The sequence below is a fragment of the Dermochelys coriacea genome, chromosome 12, assembly GCF_009764565.3.
Source record: "Dermochelys coriacea isolate rDerCor1 chromosome 12, rDerCor1.pri.v4, whole genome shotgun sequence".
NCBI classification, from domain to species: domain Eukaryota; kingdom Metazoa; phylum Chordata; order Testudines; family Dermochelyidae; genus Dermochelys; species Dermochelys coriacea.
In genome coordinates, this window is record NC_050079.1 from 43,456,894 (window position 1) to 43,468,915 (window position 12,022).

At 47.9% G+C, this 12,022-nt stretch overlaps 1 protein-coding gene across 1 annotated transcript in view; it reads left to right on the forward strand.

The window, feature by feature from the left end:
- PMFBP1 (polyamine modulated factor 1 binding protein 1) overlaps positions 1-12,022 on the forward strand; it is a 371,385-nt gene that overhangs the window by 318,454 nt on the left and 40,909 nt on the right.

Below are 12,022 nucleotides of genomic sequence, written 5' to 3' on the forward strand. Positions count from 1 at the left end.
GTAGCCCTGCTGGGCAGTCCAACCATGATCTGAAGCCAGTGCAGTCACATTCCTTCCCCTCTGTTCCAGCTTCACCTAAGGTGAAGTGGGTGGCACCTTTCGCTTTGCAGTTGAAATCAAACATATGGGCTTTTCCACTCCGCTCCCCTATTAAAGGTTACTAATGGGTGTCTTGAGCTCAGTTGCGCTCATCCTTAGATCTCAACTCCAGATGGTCTCTGTTTAGCTATTAAAACAGGCTCTTTGTCACTAAGAAGTAACACTAATAATAGGGAGGTCACTGCAAAGGAAAGAGACTGGTGAGGACTGTCAGAGAAGTAGCATCTCTCCCTTTCCTGGTGTCCAGCCTGACCCTAACAGGACCTGACCAGGGGAGAGGTGACTTTGGATTGCAGAGAAGTGATGCTTCCCTTTCCCCTTAAACGACAGAGCCCAGGAGCAAGAACAGCTTGTACTGAAGCTGAAAGTCAGCTTCCACCTCAGGCCTCGTCACAGGGTGTAAAAGGAGGCAGGAGATGCTGAGTTTGTAGCTTTAGTTAGCGCTGCTTGGGGTTTGCAGGGAGTGTTCGGTGGCCACCAACCCCACTCCAAGGCTGCTTCTGTGAGTTACCATGTTAATACAAGCAGTGCAGGGACTCCAAGGGCCTTGGAGCAGACTTTGCAGGAAGCCCAGCTCTCATCCTTGTTGCTGGGATGTTGAGTGCAAGACCCCATGATGTCTGCCAAAGCTCTCTCTGATTCTGTTCTGTTCTGTACAGGTCCTTATACCACCTTCATCACTCTAGTATCTGAACACCCTCCTGTAGTGCAGGAAGTGAGATTGGGTGAGGTCTGAGAGAAACAACTGAGATGTTTGGACACTAGTGTGAAGAGTCTGGGCAACAAACTGGAAGAACAAGAACTACTGGTGCAGGACATGAAACTGGACACAATAGAGCTAACAGAAAGATGGTGGACTAGCAGCCACGCTGGTATTCAGGTATTGATGGGTATACGCTGTTCAGGACAGAGAAATAAAGATAAAGGTGGTGGGCTAGTTGTATATCTATAGTGCAGTAGACTGCAAAGAAATAAGAAGTGATAGTATGGATAAAACAGAATCAGTCTGACTCTAAATCACCTTGGGGAAGGATTGTGAGAAAGGTTCTATTGGGGTCAAGTTTAGATATGAATAGAGATCCTTTTAATAATAGAGAGAGAAATACTACCAGAAATTATGCCATTATGGGAGACTAACTTCTTAGGTATAGATTGGAGAACAAATGCTACTAATAATGGTCATGCCTAGTTATTCCAAGATGTGATAGACAATATATTTTTTCACCAAATAGTCACTGAACCAGCAAGAGGCAATACTATTTTAGACTCAATTTTGGTAAGTAGTGAGGACATTATAGAAATAATGGGAATAGGCTGTATCAAATAATGTTGGATCAAGTGATCACAAGTTGATTCAGTTTAAATTAAAGAGAAGGATAATCAAACCAGTAACTAAGGTTTTTTATTTCAAAAGGACAGACTTTGGAAAACTGAGGGAACAAATTAGCAAAGACAACTGGACTGAAGAGCTCAGGGACTTAAATGTGTAAGAGGCTTTGAATTTCTTCAAGTCAAAGGTGCAAAAGCTATCTGGAATTTGCATTCCAAACAAGGAGAAAAAGCTTGTGGGAAAGGGGTCCAGACCTAACTGAATGAATCACCGCCTCCCAAAGGATAGTAGGAGGATGCAGAGTGCCTACAAGGCATGGAAGAAGAGATTGATCAGCAAAGAAGGCTACATCTTGGAGGTCAAAAAGTGTAAGGATAAAATGAAATTTGCCAAAAGTCAAGCTCAGTTAGACTTTGCAAAGAAAAAACAGAGTAAAAAGGTCTTTAGCCACATAAATAAAGAGAGATCAGAAAAAGAAGTGGGGCCCCTATGCAGTGAGGATGAGGTACATAAGAACGGCTATACTGGGTCAGACCAATGGTTCAGCTAGCCCAGGATCATGTCTTCCAACAGTGGCCAATGCCAGGGTGCTTCAGAGGGAATGAACAGAACAGGGCAATTATTGAGTGATCCATTTCCTGTTGTCCTGTCCCAGCTTCCAGCAATCCGAGGCTATGGAAACCCTGGCCATTTTAGCTAATAGTCATTGATAGACCTATCCTCCAGAAGTTTATCTAATTCTTTTTTGGACCCGATGCATGCATCCGATGAAGTGAGCTGTAGCTCACGAAAGCTTATGCTCTAATAAATTTGTTAGTCTCTAAGGTGCCACAAGTACTCCTTTTCTTTTTTTGGACCCAGTTATACTTTTAACCTTTACAATATACGCTGGCAATGAGTTCCACAGGTTGACTGTGTGTGGTGTGAAGAATTACTTCCTTATGTTTCCTTAACCCTGCTGCCTATTAATTTCATTAGCAGAGATTATGGATAATCTAGGTATGGCCCAAAAACTAAATGAACGTTTGCCTCAGTCTTCAATAAGGACAATTAGAATGTGGGTGAAAGGGCAGGATGGTTAATGAGAATGAGTTTATAGAAATGGAAATTACCAGATCTGAGATGAAAACAAAACTCAAAGACCTTAATGTGCCCAAATCAGGAGGATCTGATAATCTCCATCCCAGAATACTGAAAGAGCTGGGATATGAGATTGCTAATCCAGTAGCAAATATAATTGGGATGGTCCCATATGACTAGAAAAGGGCAAACATATATCCCTATATATAAGAAAGGGAAGCAGAGAGTGAACCAGGCTACTGCAGATCTATTAGTCTGACCTCAATAGTATGCAAGACTTTAGAAAAAATTCTGAAGGAAGAAATAATTAAAGACTTGGAGGTAAAAGGAAAATGGGATAAAAACATAAATTTACCAGATAAGATAATTGATTTCTTAAACAAGGGGAATGGAGTAGATTTAATGTATCTGGGCTTCAGTCAAGCACCTGATACAATGCCATTTGGGAAATTATTAGTAAAACTGGAGAATATGGGGATTAGTACAGGTATTTTATGGTGGGTCAGGAACTAGCTAACAGGAAGATGACAAGGGGCTGTGCTAAAAGGAGCTCCTCAAGGACCAGTTTGGGGACCAGTCTCATTTAGCATTTTCATTCATGACTGGAACAAGAATCAGGAGTGCGCTAATGAACTTTGCTGATGACATGAAATTGGGAGACATCATCAGTATAGAGGAGGATCAGAATATTATGAGGACTGTCAATCGCAGAAAAGCATGAGATTAGCACAAAACAAATTAACTAGATTTTTAAAAGTCACAATTAATTGCAGTTCTAATTGTACTGTTAAACAATGATAGAATACCAATTTAAATTTATTATAAATATTTTTGGCTGTTTTTCTACATTTTCAAATATATTGATTTCAATTACAACACAGAATACAGAGTGTACAGTGCTCGCTTTATATGATTTTATTATAAATATTTGCACTGTAAAAACAATAATCACAATATTTTTTTTAAATCTCTTAATTAATTGTGATTGTTTTTAATCATTTGACAGCCCTAAATATTATAGAGAAAGGACTGGATGGCTGGAGTAATAGAAATGGGTTTAAATGTAATAGTACAAAGCGATGCACCTAGGAGCTCATAATCAGAATTTCTGCTCTAAACTGTGGGCTCATCAGCTGGAAACCATAGAGGAGGAGGAGGAGAAGAAAAGACCTGGGTGTATTAGTCAGTCTTAGGATGACTGTGAGCCACCAGTGTGATGAGGCTGTGGAAAAAGACAAAGGCGATCCTAGGATACGTAAGGTGAGGCATTTCCTGTTGAGACAGGGATGTGTTAATGCCATTGGACAGGGCACTGGCCTGGTTTCATCTGGGACACTGTAGAGTTCTGGTCACCCATGTTCAAGAAAGATTAATTTGAACTGGAGCAGGTGCAAAGAAGGGCTGCAAAGATGAGCAGGGAATGGAGAGCCGATCTTACAAGAGAAGACTTGTAGCAGGGTTGCTGTTTATTAAGTGCCTTTTCATGCCTAGGGGTTGCTTTGCAGGCACCTTCCCCTTGTTAGCCCTATCCTGCGGGCCCTTTAAAAACTCCGCTGTCTGTCTTGTGGCTAACAGCACCCCCATCCGGGGCTAGTTTAGTAGCAGAAATGGTTCAAACAGCCCTCAGGGTTCCCAGAATAAAGTCCATAGCCATAACCCAAAAGTTCATACTTGGCCTGGTTCTTCTGCCGTACTTGGAGCTCTTCCTCGGTCCCAATCTGCTTCACCTGAAGCTGCCAGTCCCAGCCCTTTCTTGCTGGAGTTTAGCCCTCTGGCCCTGGCTTCCTTCTCCTCGCAGCCACATCCTCCTCCCAGGCCTTCCTGCTTTGGCAGGCCACTCCCAGGCCCTACCTAGCTAGAGACTAGGTTCTGGGTTCTAATCTCCACCCCAACAGGAGAGGGGAGTGGGGGTGTTTCCTGAGCTTCACTACACCCACCTGCTGCCCTTTATAGGGCATTACCAGATCCAGCCCAGGTGTACCTTTTTAGTAATCAAGATTGGCTGGCCATAGGCCCTTCAGCTCTTAAGGGACAAGCCACCCTGTTGCAGGACTAAAACAGCTTGGTTTGTTTAGCCTAGCGAAACTCTGGCTCGAGGGATCTGATTGCTGTAGAAACACATCGGTGGCAAACACCAAGGAGGGTGAAGAGCTATTTGAGCTGAAGACAAAATTGGCACAAGAACAAATGGAAATAAACTGGCCCTTAATAAATTGAGGCTGAAAATGAGCAGACTTTTTCTTGCCATCAGAGGAGGGAGATTCTGGACCCTCCTCCCACAGGGCAGGGCAAACACCCTCACTGGGTTTAAGATCGAGTTTGCTACATTTATGAACAGGATTAAATGATGGGTGGCCTGTGATTTCAGAGGTCTGAACTTGGTGACCCAGGAGGTCCCTTCCAGTCTCTCATTCCCAAGGGATGTGACTAATGTCTGTCACATATGGTTTGTTCTCATCCATGTCCCCACCCAGGGGAGAACTGTGTGTGCAGTGGAGTGCTTTGGTTTGGAATGCCCCTGGTGCTCCATGTTTATGTTGGAAAAGTGTGTCGGCACAGGGAGCGGCGTGTGAGGAGGGTTGGGATGGCCTCAGTTCCTGTGAGAGTTTGTTCCACACACTTCACAGGCAGGATGCATGGTCCAGTGGTTAGGGCCTTAGCCTGGCATCTCAATGATCCAGGTTCAATTCCTTACTCCACCACTTTCTCCCTGTGTGGCCTGAGTCTCTCTGAGCCCCTGTCCCATCTGTACAGTGGGGATGACAGCCCTGCCAGCCACACGGGGGGATGGGGGTGGTGAGGAGAAGTACGGTAGAGATTGTGAGGCTCTTGATGCTACAGTAATGGTGTGGTGTACCTAAGGTAGGATGGGTCCCTGAGAAGACTCTGTCTCCTGCAGACAAGTTTTGCCTTTATTACAGACAGTTCTGTTGTGGTCAGAGCAGGGTTGTTGTCCATAGCCCTCATCCTGGATTATAAGGTGCTTTTAGATATCTTGAGACCTGGCCACGGAGCTCCTTGAAGATAATGCTGGGACTTTGAACAGGACTCGATGTTTTGGGGGAAGTCAGTATATAGAGCAGTGATAGGTCTGATGGGCTTGCAATGGCCTGTGTTGCTGAGGAGACGGGCTGCCAACTTTTGTACCAGCTGGGGTTTCCTCAGGGCTGATGCTTCACGGCCACATATACTGCATTGCTGCTGACCAGATGGCTGGTGAGACAGGCGTGGGTAGCCAAGGCCAGGCCACCATTCGGCAGAGTCTCTTCACCAACTGGAAATGATAGAGAACATTTCTCACAGGTTTGTTATGTGAGAGCTTAGCACCAGTGAGAAGTCCAGGAGAACTTCTCAGCTGTGGACCAAATTGCCAGCTGTGGCTGCGCCAGGGGATGCTGCACCGTCCCTGCAAACTCTTCCGAGTGCTTTTTCTCTGCTCAGCAACATCACCTCTGCCTTGCTTGGGCTTCAGTCATCTGTTCAGCATGTCTGCCTGTCTCTCTAAATTATTAATGTATCTTAACCGTTTCAACAAATGCTTAAGGGCCTTAAGAACCCAACTATGCTTAGGGCAAAAATTCAAGCTCTCAATTTTTTTCTTATTTGTTGTTATTACAATAAAGACCATCCTCAGGCTGCAGGAGCAGTGCAGCCCAAGTGGCCATGCCATACTCCTTGCTGCAGGGTGCTTCTTCCAGGCTGCATAGGGACATGCAGAATGCTGCAGTGTGAGGGGAAGCTCCTGTTATTAAAAAGAAGAGTAACGAAGTGGTGAAGCATAAGACTGGAAAGAAGGCCTGACCAGGCTGTGAGCACTGGCTGCTGCTGCCGGAGCAAGATTAAAATCTGTAGGGAAATTTTGTTCCTTTGCACTATCAGAAATTAGGCCTAAATTCAATTGCATTCCGCACAATAGCTGGCAGCAGAGGTTAAGTGGCCCTGCTCTCTGACGTGTTCCTGTTACTCCGCTCCCAGCTCATGTGACTGCAGTCTGCTCTTAGAACAGGTCGTCATGGCAACGGATGATTTCTATTACCGTACATGCGAGTTCACATTCTGGGCCTGGCTTACGCTTGGAAATTTCCAGTTAAAATATTTATTTATGAGAAAGCACAAAACTTCAGTGAGGGAGAAAGAGAGAGACTGAAGCCAGGCCGACGTGTGGCCCTGAGCATGCCATGAGTGCCTGCTCTCCCCAGACTGCTGAAGGGGAAGCTGGGATACGGATCCAGCAGCCTGACAGATTTTGGCATAAGCAAATCCAGACGTCCAAGCAACCTTGAGGAGCTGAAGGTCAGAGTTTCAGTTCCCTCATGCTGCTCAGTTTGGGTTAAATTTCAGCCTTTCCCAGCAGGCAGCTGCCCATCAGAATGAGGGGCTGTAGTCATGGGGGGGTGGAAATCAGGTGTCTGGCTGAGGTTCTCATTGAGGAGCTGCCAAAGACCAGCTGGTGGGATCCCGAGGAACCTTTCCCCTCACTGGCTTGTGGCCTGTTCCTGGAATCCCCTGAGAATAGTCTGGCTGCTGAGCAACTCGGGTACTGTTCATGCACAGCATGGCCTGCACAAGCTCTCACCCGCGGTGAGACTAGGGCCTGCTTGGGAGGCTGGTGGCCTGCAGATTGCTTGGGTCAGGACTGGGGATTCTCACGTGTGGCATGGTCAGGGGCCCAGCTGTGCTGAGAGCGCTAGTGAACTAATGTACAGATTCTCCAGGGCCTGCGTCCTGCCCAGCGGACCAGGTCACGAGTGGCATGGTATGCAGTGCGGAGCTAGATGATACATTGGGGGAAGCTTTGGATCTAAGTCTCTTCTCAGACAATCTCATGGACTCAGTGGACAAAGTGGGAGCAGAATTTGGCCCCCTGTATAAGAGCCAGGAGAGCACCTTGGGGAAGGGGAAATTGTGAATGATTTCAAAAGTGGAAGAGAGCTGAGCCAAACATCTCAGCCAAGCGCCAGCAAACCTAGGGACGGACAAAGGGACTCCTGAGAAAGTCCAGAGGGTGATAAACTTTCTGAGGCGAGCATCACAAGGGGACATCAGCTGGGACATAGACCAACCTCTGTAGGAAGCAAGGCCCTCTGGCAGGGCAGATGTTCAATGCTCCTTTTCCTGCCTGGAGCCCAGGAGAGCTACCTGAACACCAGGTGCTTTCCACTCTGCAGGGGGAGGCAGACGGATTCAACCTGCAGCAGAAGGTGCCAAGAAAAAGCAGGGTATCCTAGTTAGATCGACGAGAGGAAGGCACAGGGGAGACAGCTGAGGAGGATGCAGGGATCTGGAACTAGAGACACACATGGAGCCATTCAGCCAAGGCACCAGAAGGCGATTTCCCATCTAGGGGAGAAATCGGACAAGAGGAAGCCGAGGATGGACAAGAGCCCAGCCAGTGACCAAGAAGCCAGCACTGAAAGGAGATTTCCCAAGGAGAGGCGAGAAAGGACCTTGAAGGGCAACTTGAAAGTGAGGGGTATGTCCACGCCACCTATGAGCCGAACATGGAGTAGGGTGATGCGCTGCTTCTCAGATGCCAGGATAAGGGCAAGGAGTGTGCCAAAGGACACGGAGCCCACCTGAGAACCAACAGTAACTGAGGAGGCTCAACAGAGCCCATGGTGACACTGGTGGCCTGGAGCAACTCTGGGGACCATCTGGAGAAACACCAGCACCGGGTGAAGTGAGCAGCACACAGCCCCCATGGAGATATCGCCGGCAGAGGAGAGGATGCTATCCTCCATCCTCACAATGGTGCTAACGGAAAGGGAGGTTCCCACAGTCCAGCTCTCAAACCTCTCCCTGGTATTGCTGATAGTTGGATAATGAAGGGGGAGGTGCAGCTGTAAGCCTGGCTGGACGAAGGGCAGAAACCACCTCTCCTGAAAGCTTGGTTGAAGCTTCCCATTTTCTGCAAAGGCAGTGAGTGATGCAAGGAGTGAGCTGGATGGACACTGCTTCACTAGTGCCCCCTGCTATTGTCCACAGGTACAGGCGTCCCTGCTGCCATGCCAGCACTGCACCAGGGTCTCCTGGCATTCAGCAGGCATACATAGCTCTTCTCCCAAGAGACCATGCTAGCAGATACCAGTGAGGAGCATGGTATCCATGCAGAGAGCTGGACATGCTAAAATGGTGTGAAAGTAACTGGACTACTTGTCCAGAGCTGTGATCTCAGAGCCCCCACACTTATGCAGCGCCATTGTGCCCTGGTATGCCACATAGAGTATGTGCTGTGCGTGAAATTCCAGCGGAGACCACTGCCCTGCGGGCCTCAAAGCCCGTGGACTCTGGCGGAGCAGAGCTCTGCAAGTGACATTTGTGCCGATCAGCAGTGCCACCTAGTGCGCATTTGGTTTAAGTCCTGGCTCTTTTCCAGAGGTCATCAGGCCTCCTCAAAGGCAAGAGAGTGGCTAATGAGGTGAGGTTCAGTAGCGCTGTCTCTGGAGAGACTTCCAGGCAATGTCTAAGCACAGCAGCCAGTGTCTCCCTGCATCCTGATAAGCTACTGCATTTGTGTGACCCGTTTGCTCTCTGAAAACACTCAGGGAGCTTCAGTTAACCCCAGCCCAAGAAGCTCCTCCACACACCAACCACCGTGCAGCAGCATGGAGCGCCTGTCGTCGCATTTGCAATCATTGCAATTCATTTTACGTTTGGGTTTGTTTCTCCTATTTTGTTCCTTGGTAAAATGGCTTCTCAGTGTGAGCTGCAACCTGGTTGCTGTGCCCCTGCCATTCATTCACCCCATCGCTTCAATCCTACCCTCATGCAGTGCTTTCGTTTAGCATCCCTGCAGCCACATCCTCCTCCACTCACTGCATCCCTTTGACCTGCCCCTTATTCGCACAATGACCTCCCCTTCCCCAGCTTTCCTTGATTGTCAGTTCTGTGTAAGGTATATATCTGCTAGACTAGAACCACAGTAAGATATCATTAAGGCTGCAAAGGAAAGCAGTAGAAAGCTGAGAAATGCCAGAATTAAGGATTCTCATGCAACCTGAATTGTGGCCCTTCGTGCATTTGCATTTTGATATGCTCTTCAGCTATGTGATCACATACTATTTTTCCATGGGAATTCTGTCTGATTTCGTGCACTGAACAGGATGCTCTGGGAATAAATCAGAGTTGGGTGGTCAGGCAGGCTATCTGGTCAATGCTTGCCTGATGTATTGCAGAAGCTAGATGGGGTGTAGTGACTGAGGCAGGGAACAGCAGGGAGAAAAAGGAGTATTGCCAACCCCAAATTCATAGTTCGTGAGTCAGACCCCACAAACCATGAGACAGTTTTCCCTAATTTTTTTTCCCTAATTCTCATTCTTGGAAATGGCTGAATTATTTCAGCTGAAACTTTCCAAAAAACAGCCTGAGGCAGACACCTGGTACAGAAAATTTCAGCAAAAACAGTTAAAGTTGGGGAAGTTATGAGTAACTGAAAACAGGGTCTTATAATGGGAAATGTCAGGCAACCTTACTGATAGGTGTATATCCACCTATAGTATCACAATAGCACACAAGAGCCCTGCATGAGCAGGTGTGTGAGGGGCCCTGCCTCGGTGGTGGGAGATCGGGGTGCGGGTGAAGGGATAGACACACACACACATCCCCATATATCTGCTCATGCTCCACTTACCACCAGACAGGAAGCAGCAGCGGTGGCCTGGGCCAGGACTGATCAGGGACTGGGCGAGGGCCTGGTCCCTGCCCCAGGCCAGGCTGGATAGCCAGTGCCATGAAGTGAAAGAACTGCCCTGCTGCTCCCTTTTCTCCCTGGGATAGGACTGGGCTGCCCCCTCCATGATGGGACTGACCCACTAGCCCCAGAAGCAGGGATGTCCACGTCCGCTTCTGTGCTGTTGGAAAAATCCCAGCCGTTCGAGGTGTGTGGGGGACACAGAGGCTTTGCATATCCCATGAAATTCAAACACTTTCTTGGGAAGCTGCCGTGAATTTTTAAAAGCCTGCAATTCTCGCAGGGCCTTGCCCCTATGGCCTCAGCACAAAGAGATTTGTCCACTGGGTCCTATTGCTGAACCTCAGCAAAATAGGGCCAAGCGCTGTAGAAGCTTTCACGAGTGACCCACAGAGCCTCTGGGATAGTGCATCCTTCCTTGCAGACTGATCTAATCACAAGAAACGCTGTCACAAACCAGGTCTCAGGCGGGCCCTTAAAAATACTGTAGCGCTGAGAATGCAACTCCCCGTAAATCCTGGGGTCTGGTTATCTCCGACTGAAGAGTCTGATTGTGGTGCCTTTTTCTTTAGTTATTCCAAGTGTTGGCTTCTTTCTTTGGCTTCCCCTATAGTAACTGGTTTTCCAAATCATACCCACACAGGGACCAGTGTGTGCCCCCCGTGACTCTGAAAGTCCTTTCTGATCTGGATCCTGCTGCAGCTTCTTATGGTAGGTTGCAGGATATATGGCAGTCACCGGCAATTCTGTGCCAGTCTTCCTCTTCCTCATCCACCTTCCCTCCCACTTCATCTGGGAACTTGCTTCTCAGTGGCAGCTCCGTCATCACTGTATTTGTGTTTTGTTTCCTGATTCTGGCAGTTTACCAAGGGAGGTGGAAGTTTGCAGGTTGGTCCTGTGTCTCCTTGGTGGAGCCATGAGGGGAACAGCATGGATTACTGGCTAATCCTTTTCCCTTTGACTTGGTGAGGCGATGTGCACAGGGATACCCTGCCTTCCCCACACTTTGTGTTCTCCCTTTGGGTTAGACTGAAATACTCCCATGTCCCCTTTCCTTCTCTCCTGCCCTTTGGGGCTCATTCTCCTTTTCTCCCTCCCCCAGGTCTTTCCAGCTCTGGGCCTGAGGAGCCATGCTGTGCTGCGGAGCTTGCAGATGGCATCTCCCTCTCCGTCCCCTGCCCACACATCTCCTCCAGAGACTGCACTGCTCCTGAAACAGCCCTTTCCTGCTTGTGCTAGTCGAGTAAGGCGGCTAATGCGTTAATTATACAATTGCAACTAAAGAAAATTCTCTACCCAGTTCTTTCTTCTCACCTGCCCTGCTGTCCCTCTCTCTCTCTCCACCCCAATCCATGTTACTTCTGCCCAATATGAACTGGACTAGCTTGGCCATTACTAACCCCTTGCTGTGTAAAACAAAGCCAGCCCTTAGTTGATGACATGGTTTGCTGGTGTCCCAGTGTGTCTGTAGTGAGAATAAAGGCTGGTCTACATTACGAAGTCAGGTCAACTTAACTACATCACTCTGAGCTGTGAAAAATGTCACACCCTGTGCAGTTTAACTAAGCTGCTGTGAGCCTTGGTGCAGACACCGCAGGTTGATGGACAAAATCTTCCTGCAACTTAACTTATTGTCCTTTGCAGAGTGGATTTACTACAGCAATGGGAAACCCCATCTGCTGCTGCAGTGTATGCTCTGGTTGTGCTGTTGCAGTGTTTCTAGCCAGACCCCGAGTCTCCTGCCAGGTATACCATATGTGCTGCAGAAGGGCCCCAGAAGGAGAGCAGGGGACTCAGGCCTTTTCATTTTTATATGGAAAGGG